Source organism: Hypomesus transpacificus, chromosome 24 (assembly GCF_021917145.1).
Source record: "Hypomesus transpacificus isolate Combined female chromosome 24, fHypTra1, whole genome shotgun sequence".
Classification (NCBI taxonomy): domain Eukaryota; kingdom Metazoa; phylum Chordata; class Actinopteri; order Osmeriformes; family Osmeridae; genus Hypomesus; species Hypomesus transpacificus.
In genome coordinates this window covers 5813963-5824746 of record NC_061083.1, presented here as the reverse complement: position 1 = coordinate 5824746, position 10784 = coordinate 5813963, and positions in this window count along the sequence as shown.

The following is a 10784-nucleotide window of genomic DNA, read 5'->3' as shown; positions in this document are numbered from 1 at the left end:
AGGAAAGGAAGGGAGAGGAGGGATGAGGGGAGGAGAGGGGAGGAAAGGAAAGGAGAGGAGGGATGAGGGGAGGAGAGGATGCCAGGGAGGGCAGACAGAGGTAACAAAGCAGCAGTATCCAGGGCAAGCTCCACCATTGTCCAGCGAGAGACCGTCGCTAAACGTGAGACGCAGCCCCCCCCTCTCCTCACCCTTCCCCCCCCTCTCCCCCCTTGCCTCCATCACCTCACCCCTCCACCTCTCTGCCCTCCTTCCTCCCCGGTCCCTCCACCTCTCCTCCCCCTCCGCCTCACATCCACCCCTCCATTCCTCCACCTCCCCTCCTCTCCTCCCTTCCACAACAGGAACCTAATAGAGAATCAAAGCTGCGCCAGAGAAAGGGCTGGTCTCAAGGTTACTGTCCCCTGGGCCCAGCTGAAAGAGACTGGGGACTGTGCAGGGGAAGGTTAATGTAGCAGATAGTCTTTCTCCCAAACTGAACTGCCTACCTGCTCACCTGCACCCTGTGGCCCCTATCAGCCCTGTGTGTGTGCGCCAGTTTGTTTGTCGGCGTGTGTGTGGGTGTGTGTGTGTGTGTGCGTGGCTTGTGTATTAGTTGTGTGTGTGTGCAGAACAGCATGCATCCCTGATCCTCAATACACTGCCAATATGTCAGCGTTTGACTTTGTCGCCCCTTTGCTCTGCTCAGCTAAGACACTCACCCTGCCTCCCCCCCAGCCACCATCCTCCTACCAGCCTCCAACCAGCCTCCACCAGCCTCCACCAGCCACCATCCTCCCACCAGCCTCCCAACAGCCTCCCACCAGCCTCCAACCAGCCTCCACCAGCCTCCCAACAGCCTCCACCAGCCTCCCCCTAGCCACCAGCCTCCCCCAGCCACCAGCCTCCCACCAGCCTCCCCCTAGCCACCAGCCTCCCCCAGCCACCAGCCTCCCACCAGCCTCCCCCTAGCCACCAGCCTCCCCCAGCCACCAGCCTCCCACCAGCCTCCCCCTAGCCACCAGCCTCCCCCAGCCACCAGCCTCCCACCAGCCTCCCCCTAGCCACCAGCCTCCCCCAGCCACCAGCCTCCCACCAGCCTCCCCCTAGCCACCAGCCTCCCCCAGCCACCAGCCTCCCACCAGCCTCCCCCTAGCCACCAGCCTAGCCACCAGCCTCCCACCAGCCCCCCTAGCCACCAGCCTCCCCCAGCCACCAGCCTCCCACCAGCCTCCCCCTAGCCACCAGCCTCCCCCAGCCACCAGCCTCCCACCAGCCTCCCCCTAGCCACCAGCCTCCCAACCAGCCACCAGCCTCCCAACAGCCCCACCAGCCTCCCCCTAGCCACCAGCCTCCCCCAGCCACCAGCCTCCCACCAGCCTCCCCCTAGCCACCAGCCTCCCCCAGCCACCAGCCTCCCACCAGCCTCCCCCTAGCCACCAGCCTCTCACCAGCCACCAGCCTCCCCCCCACCAGCCTCCCACCAGCCTCCCCCTAGCCACCAGCCTCTCACCAGCCACCAGCCTCCCACCAGCCTCCCCCTAGCCACCAGCCTCCCCCAGCCACCAGCCTCCCACCAGCCTCCCCCTAGCCACCAGCCTCCCCCAGCCACCAGCCTCCCACCAGCCTCCCCCTAGCCACCAGCCTCCCCCAGCCACCAGCCCCACCAGCCTCCCCCTAGCCACCAGCCTCCCCCAGCCACCAGCCTCCCACCAGCCTAGCCACCAGCCTCCACCAGGCACAGCCTCCCCAGCCACCAGCCTCCCCCAGCCACCAGCCTCCCCCAGCCACCAGCCCCCCCAGCCTCCCCCAGCCACCAGCCTCCCCCCAGCCTCTCACCAGCCACTAGCCTCCCACCAGTTTCCACCAGCCTCCCACCAGTTGAAGGGTTAAGAGGCTTGTAGTGGAGGGAAATGGGAAAGCCTGGGTTATGTGACTGGTATCATCCCTTCATCATCCTTGTATCATCCCTTCATTATTCTTTCATCATCCCTCCATCCTTTGGAAGCCCTGGAGAGAGAAATAGAGACACAGAGAGAGAGAGAGATAGAAAGAGACAGAAAGAGAGAAAGATAGGGAGAGATCTACATAGAGAGAACCAGTGCAGATCCTCCCCCTCTCTCCTGTGAGTGGGAGGTGGAGGTAGGGGCCTGCCGCAGCCTGGTGGCCCCAGGGATCAGGGCCTGTTTCTGGGTTACCGCCGGGAGAACAAGGGGCCTCTTCCCCATGCAGCCAGGGGTCTGGGAGGTGTGGGATGTCTACAGTGTCACAACTAACAAAACCATTTGAAAACAAAGTGGGTCCATGAATGCCCCGCCGCAACCCGATCTCCCGCTCTCTTCTTTCCTCTCTCTCTCTCTCTCTCTCTCTCTCTCTCTCTCTCTCTCTCTCTCTCTCTCTCTCTCTCTCTCTCTCTCTCTTTCTCCTCTCTCTCTTTTCTCTCTCCTCTCTCTCTCTCTTTCTCCTCTCTCCTCTGTCTTCTCCCTCCTCTTTCTCCTCTCTCTCTCTCCTCTATCTCTCTCTCTATCTCTCTCTCTCTTTCTCTCCTCACTCTTCTCTTTCTCTTCTCTCTGCGGGAGGAGAAAACGGCCCTTGGAATCAAGGAGACACACACTGTTTCCCCCCGTCCAGAGATCTCTCCCCCCTCCTCCCCGTCTGCCATCCCCGCACCCTCCTTCCCTCCACTCTCCCTCCGTCTAAGAGCATTCTTCAAAGGTGAACACGCTTTCTGAAACGGAGCTGATGTTATCCCTTATCACAGTATCCCTCCCTCTTTCTCTCTCTATTTCTCTCGTTCCCTCTCTCCCTCTTCATTGCTCTCTCTCCCTAATTCTCTCTCTTCCTCAAATTTTTTCTATAACTCTGTCCTGCCTCTCATTCGCTCTCACTCTCTCTCTCGCTCCCTCTCTCCTGCACTGTTACATTATACCTTGTGGTAAACACGGGTAACCATCTCTGCGACAAGCCGTGCGACAGATGAACAAGTGCAGACAGGGCAGTGGAGAGCAGTGGAGAAGCCACACTGAGGGAACGACAGGGCGACAGGTAACTGGGCGACAGGTCACCTGACCTGACTGAGCGACAGGTGACCTGACTGGGCGACAGGTCACCTGACCTGACTGAGCGACAGGTGACCTGACTGGGCGACAGGTCACCTGACTGGGCGACAGGTCACCTGACAGGGCGACAGGTCACCTGACTGGGCGACAGGGCACCTGACTGGGCGACAGGTCACCTGACAGGGCGACAGGTCACCTGACAGGGCGACAGGTCACCTGACTGGGCGACAGGTCACCTGACAGGGCGATAGGTCACCTGACAGGGCGACAGGTCACCTGACTGGGCGACAGGTGACCTGACTGGGCGGCAGGTCACCTGACTGGGCGACAGGTGACTGGGATTCTGGACTGGAATGACAGGAGTCTGACTCATACTGTTACGGTCAACATGACACTCTGGGGTAAAAGGCCACCTGGTTTCATTCTTTACTCACAATACGAGCCGCCAGATGAGATAAGGTCACATAGGAGATGCTTCTCGCATTTCAGGTTTCAAAGGATGTACAACTCCCCAAATCTCCATGATATGACAGGTTATACCTCAGAACCTTGACTGTATGTAACTCAGCACTGCCAACTGACTGGCTTGGATTTCAAGATTTAGGAAATGTTATCTTACTTCTTGATAACCTTTTAGCTGTCAATACAAAGGAATTTTTCAAGTTCTTCACAGTTAATGTGAAAATGTGTTGGATTTGATGTCTTTCTCTTGATAGGCCAGGATTGTTTACAAGCCCTTCTTTTGATTGGATGCCAAGTGAGTGGTTTCCTGATTAAATTCTGTCAATGTTAGACCCTCTCTCCCCCCATGTCGCTTTGTGTGAGTACGTGTGTGTGTGTGTGTGTGTGTGTGTGTGTGTGTGTGTGTAGGCAGACATCTCTGTCCACTCTCCCCTGTGTGATGAACTGGCTGTCAATCACAAGCAGAGTTAATTACTTCTTTATCCTACTGGGTGTGAGAGTCTGCCGTGAACTCTGACCCACAGGGCGCGGGGTGGGAGGTGAGTGTGTGTGTGTGTGAGAGAGCGAGAGTGTGTGTGTACGAAAGAGAGAGAGTGTGTGTGTGAGAGAGAGAGAGAGTGTGTGCGTGTATGTGAGAGAGAGAGCGTGTGTGTGTGAGAGAGAGAGAGAGAGTGAGTGTGTGTGTCATGAACCCATGGGCCCCAGTCCTCTCTATCCAGTCGCTAAGGGCTAGCCTGTCTGCCACCTGACAGACCACACTGACCAGGAGAGGGGAGTGTGTGTTTGAGAGTGTGTGTGTGTCCCATAGGGCCCCTAACATGGCCTGATGACCACAGCTAGATGTGCAGGTCTGTGAGCAGAGGGAGGGGGCAGAGAGACGGGGCGGGGATGGAGACAGTAGTCTACGTTCTGGGAGGGGGGGGGACACCCAGTCAGGTGGGTGTGTCCTGGCGTGTGAACAGTGTGTGTGCGTGTGTGTGTGTGTGTGTGAGGGGACAGTGACGGATGGAGACAGTGAGGAACAGGACCTCTGGCAGTTTAAACTAATCCAGCGGGCCCACAATAGAGGCCCCCACGGGGGTCCTTTCACAGGGGCGGAGCGATGCAGGGGGGCGGAAAATAACACTCTGACATGTTTCATTAACTTGCTGAGGCTCTGTCTGCCCCTGCCTGTCTGACTCTACTCCTGCCTTTCTGCCTCTTTCCCTCGACTCCTGCCTTTCTGCCTCTTTCCCTCGACTCCTGCCTCTCTGCCTCTCTTTCTCTTCCCCTGCCTCTCTGCCTCTCGAGGCCTGACGGGGCCGGATCGAATCCTAACCCTGCAGGTCCTCCAGGTCCCTGGAGACATGGCTTGTCCTCCACCTGGCTTGTCTCTCTCTTCATCAGAGACCCTAGCTTGTCTCTCTTTATCAGAGACCCTAGCTTGTCTCTCTTCATCAGAGACCCTAGCTTGTCTCTCTTCATCAGAGACCCTAGCTTGTCTCTTCATCAGAGACCCTAGCTTGTCTCTCTTCATCAGAAACCCTAGCTTGTCTCTCTTCATCAGAGACCCTAGTTTGTCTCTCTTGATCAGAGACCCTAGCTTGTCTCTCTTCATCAGAGACCCTAGCTTGTCTCTCTTTATCAGAGACCCTAGCTTGTCTCTCTTCATCAGAGACCCTAGCTTGTCTCTCTTCATCAGATACCCTAGCTTGTCTCTCTTTATCAGAGACCCTAGCTTGTCTCTCTTCATCAGATACCTTAGCTTGTCTCTCTTCATCAGAGACCCTAGCTTGTCTCTCTTCATCAGATACCCTAGCTTGTCTCTCTTCATCAGAGACCCTAGTTTGTCTCTCTTCATCAGAGACCCTAGCTTGTCTCTCTTCATCAGAGACCGTAGTTTGTCTCTCTTCATCAGAGACCCTAGCTTGTCTCTCTTCATCAGAGACCCTAGCTTGTCTCTCTCCATCAGAGACCCTAGCTTGTCTCTTCATCAGAGACCCTAGCTTGTCTATCCATCAGAGACCCTAGCTTGTCTCTCTCTTCATCAGAGACCTTGGCTTGTCTCTCTCCATCAGAGACCCTAGCTTGTCTCTCTTCATCAGAGACCCTAGCTTGTCTCTCTTCATCAGAGACCAATGCAGGGGCCAGATCCACATCAAAACAGAGCAGCACAAAGAGGAATACAAAGATTTCAAAACAAGAAAGAAATGACATCAGCTAGTTCATCAGATGAAAGATGAGGTGTTGGTGAAAAGCATGGAGAGTTTGATCGTATTAGGAGCCAGCACAATCACATCAGCCCACACCATGCTCCCTGCTGGAGATTTGATTCTGAGCAATAATCTGTCGGTTAGGAGTCCGAATCCGGCACACCTGTATGGAACTGTGAGTTCGGAGCGGCGCATAGGGGACGCTTGTATTAGATTAGGGGGCGGCGTGAGTGAAACAGGGGTGGGACAGAATACAGATCAGGGTTGGGGTTGGAATGGAGACAGACTCAACATCAATAAAAACACTGAGGCTGTCTTGTTGCGCGGGACTCCAACACAAATCCAGCCGGTTCACATCACATTTGCGATGTGTTAATATATATCCACCATGAGAGTATTATTGCTTGGAACGGGTAGGTAGGAAGCCAAATCAGATAAGCTGTCGAAAAAAACGATCAAACTGAAAGACACAAGGAACAACAAGTACCAGCAGAGGCAGGAAAAACAAGCTCATCAAACTCCACACAAAATAACAATTTAACTGCTTTTAAATCCTAAATGCTTTTAGCTGCTTGTATTTGAGTAAACACACAGTCCTTCCCCTGTGACATGCATCCCTGTGCAGGATCCAGAGCAGGGGCTCATGTTGGCTCCAAGTCTGGGCTCAACTAGTCTCATCCTCGTCCTGCTCAGGCAAACCCTCACACTTCCCCCCTATCTCCCTCACCTGTGACCCTCTCACCCCCCTCACCCCCACGGTAAGGCCCCTCTCTGATTTCCCCCCGACAAATTGCCTTTATCAGACAGCAGCCGATTGGATGAATAAAAACCTGACCTTTGCCGAAGGGGCTTGCGGTGGGTGGGGGGGTGGTGACCATCTCTGGTACACTGATGCTCTGATTAGAAGGATCAGAGAAACCAGCCATGTGGCTAACAAGAACCATTAGGGGCTCTCTCTCTCTGTCTGTCTGTCTCTCTCTGTGTCTCTCTCTCTCTCTCTGGGAGGCCAGGGAGAGGGGGGAGATGGAGGAAGAAAGGGGGGAGCGTCACGGATGGAAAGGTGGAGGTGGAAGGACTGTGGGGGGCAGTAAGGAAATGGAGGGAGGGCCGGGGTGAGGATCAGGGAGCAGCCAGACTGGAGCTGGGGGAGGGTGGGGGAACAGCCAGACTGGAGCTGGGGGAGGGTGGGGGAGCAGCCAGACTGGAGCTGGGGGAGGGTGGGGGAGGGTGGGGGAGGGGGGGAGGATCAGGGAGCAGCCAGACTGGAGCTGGGGGAGGGTGGGGGAGGTGGGGGGGGGAGGAGGATGGAAGGAGTAAGAGAGAAGTAGGAAAGTGTAGGGTGAGGCTGGTGCTGTGGAGGGGAGGGGGGGGGGGAGTATGGAAGGGCACAGTGAGGAGGAGAGGGAGCTGTGAGGTTTTGGGGTGGGTGAGAGGGTGAGGGGGGTGCAGAGAGGAAGGGAGGAGGGAGGGAAAGTGTAGGAAAGCACAAGACTGGCTTTTAGATGGGCACTATTGTCCGCTGTTACAAGCAACGGCGCTCATTATGCAGGGAAACGTTTTTTTTTGTGGATTTTCTCCTTTGTCTGAGAGAAGAGTCAGGTAGGGAAAGAGGGAGGAGGAGGGAGGAGGTGGGAGGAGGAGGAGGAGGTGGGAGGAGGAGGAGGAGGTGGGTGGTTAAAGATAAGTGTCCCCACATCTCGTCCTCATGCTTGGCTGGTTGGGGGGAGAGAGGGGGAGGGAGGGGATGGAGAGAATGGGACAAACCAGCAGCACAGTGGAGGCTTTGTGGTAACTTATCAGAGCTGACGGCCAAGCACAGGGAAGAGTGAGAATCAGTGAATAGGGAGGGAGGGAGGGAGGGAGGGAGGAGGGGAGGGGAGGGAGGGAGGGAGGGAGGGAGGGAGGGAGGGGAGGGAGGGAGGAGGTGGGGGACGTACCGAGCAGAGAGAGGCAGGTGAGGTGGAGGGGAGATTCAGGGGAGGTGGAGGGTAGGTGCAGGGCAAGTGGAGGGGAGTGTGGAGGTGCAGGGGAGGAGAGGGGAGGTGAGGTGGAGGGGAGGTGCAGGGGAGGGGAGGTGAGGTGCAGGGGAGGTGAGGGGAGGTGAGGTGAGGTGCAGGGGAAGTGGAGGGGAGTGTGGAGGACAAGCAGGACTGAAACAGCCCCTTAGATCACATTCCTAACCTGAGTGGCCCGCTGTCACCGGAAAAGAAGGGGAGGAGGAGACAGGGAGAAGGAGAAAGCAGGAGAAGGTCAAGAGAAGACATCTAATCTGGAGGGAGGGGAGAAAGGTGGGAAGGTGGAGAGAGAGAGGGGGAGAAAGGTGGGAAGGTGGAGAGAGAGAGGGGGGGAGGGGGTGTTTGGTTACACGGGAGTCTCTCTTGTGTCTGCCGTCACCGAGGTGTAGTGAACAGGAGATGATCGGCTAGATGATCAGGCTCCACGACTTCCTTGTGATCTGGTCTACTGGCACGAGACAATCATCCAGGGATGGATGGACGGACAGACGGATGGTTAGAACGACTGAGACCGGGAACAATACAAAGTATCAGATCACGTCTCCGTGGAGATCTGGGCAGAGTGGCTTAGCGTCGTCATGGCGTTGTCACCGTTATGGAAACCCAGGCAAGTGGTGACTGTCAAACCAAGTTATCTGGTATCTCCCATGATGACTGCAGCGCACTCACTCCCCCACACTGCTCCCCCCCCATCCCCTCCCCCCTCACACACACATGCCCCCCCCCCCCTCCTCCCTCACACACACACACCCCAAACTCCCCCCCCCCCTCACTCACACACATGCCCCCCCCCTCCTCCCTCACACACACACACCCTAAACTCCCCCCCCCTCTCACACCCCCCCTCCCCCCTCACACACACACACCCCCCCACCCCTCCCTCACACACACACACCCTCCCCCCTCCCCCCACCCCACCCCACCCCCCTGTGAGAGGCACATACTGGGAGAGGTCATGTCAGACATTGGCCCCTGTAGCGCTTGCTCCCAACTCCCCCTTGCTGGGACCTGCCAGGCCAGACACAGGCCCCACCAGCCCCCCCTGGAGGCCCGGGGGCCCAGGGGCCCTCCCATCCTCACGCTCCCAGCTCCAGCAGCTCACCCCAGGGGGCCCAGGGGGCCTGGGGGCCTGGGGGCCCGGGAGGAGAATGGAGAGGGCGGGCGGGAGGGAGGGAGGCGCGAACGAGGTTGTCTTTTTCTCTCTGTCTGTCTGACAGGGAATCTACCCTCCTCATTCACATTCTCACACACACACACATATACACACACACGTATACACACACACACACACACACACAAACACACACACACTTACGCACAGACATATACAAGCACATACACACACACACATGTGTATATACATGCATACATGCACACTAATATACATAGCCACACACAAACATTTACAAACATGTGTGGGGGGGGGCTGAAAATATATTGTGTCATCCTTGCCCAGTGAATTACATTTTTTGTTGATGACATGTACATATGGATGGAAGTACTGGAAACGAATAGGGAGGAGATTCATTTGAAGAGAAAAGGGAGAGAGCAAAGAAAATAGAGAGGAAAGAGAAAGAGAAAAGAGAGAGATACAGAGAGAGAGAGAGTGAGACAGGTCGAGACAGAGATAGACAGGGAGGGAGAGAAAGAGAGAGAGAGGGAGAGGGAGAGAGACCAGTAGGTGGTGTGACCGGGTGGGAAACTGGTTGGTAGAGGAATGCTCAGATAACAAAGCGTTAGTTTGAGTGATGTTCTGTAAGGGATCCGTCATGTCATATGCCCCCACCTACCCCCTAACTACCCCCTTCCTACCCCACAACCCCTAACTACCCCACCCACCCCCTCTGCCCCCTAAGACCCAATCAAAACGAAACTCACTTACAGTAAGATATTAGACATTACCATGAGACATGATTAAAGACACGACCATAACCTGAATGAGTAAGCCTACGACTCCCATCATCATCATCATCATCATCATGGCTTGCCTTGTCAGCAGCCAGAGCTGGGCTGATATGGTCATTTATTACCACTCCTGAGGATATCTATCTATTTTCCCAGTCATGTGTGTGTATGTGTTGGAGAGTAGAATGGTGTGCGTGTGCGTGCATGTGTGTGTGTGTGAACGGGGGCGGGTAACATCCCAGACACGTTACCACGGAGATAAGGTGCTCCCTGCCGCCGTCGGGTCTCGGCCAAGTTGGGCGTCATGGCGACCGGATAGTGACAGACACGGTGACAAGTCCTCTGGCTGGGACACAGCCGGGTCAACCTTGAGACACACACACACACATACTCAAAAACACACACATACAAACTTACACACATGCAGAAAGACACACATGCACTCACAGACAGACAGACACACATGCACACACAAACAGACACACGCATACATCACATACATACAGCTCTAAACTGCACACGTTCACGTTCAGAACCGGGGGAACCGTCCCGTACCTTGACCGTTGACCATGAACACAGCTTGACCTGTCCAACAGCGTGAGGGTTTCTCTCCTCGACAGCAGACCAGACGCCGTACCTGCTGAACACCACGCCATCTCCCTTCTCACGTCCACTGGTGCTGGGTGAGTTTTCTCCATTGTCCCACACAACAATGAAAGCAATGGGGCATTCATCTCCTCTGGAGTGACAGACATGAATCCTGTTACTTAATGAAGACTCTGCCAAACATGTAAAACACACACACACACATGGATGAAACACACATACACACAGAGAGATAAATCACAGACACACGGATAAAACACACACACACTTGGAGGTGGCGCTGCGGCGAGTTCAAGTTGTTGTGGCGGGCGGAGGAGACGGCGGTGAAGACTTGACCAGGAGCCATTGTTGGGCCCCCCACTGTGAGGGGTCACGACCCCTATCAGACTGTGAGTCAGTGTGCCTATTGTGTCCCTGGCAGTAGTGTAAGTTATAGGGTCTCCATAGCGAGGCAGGGAAGGCTAGGTGTGTGTGTGTGTCTCTTTGTGCATGTGTGTGTGTGTGTTTGTGCATTGGCGTTGATGCATGTATGTGTGTATATGTGTCGTTTATGCATTTATGTGTGT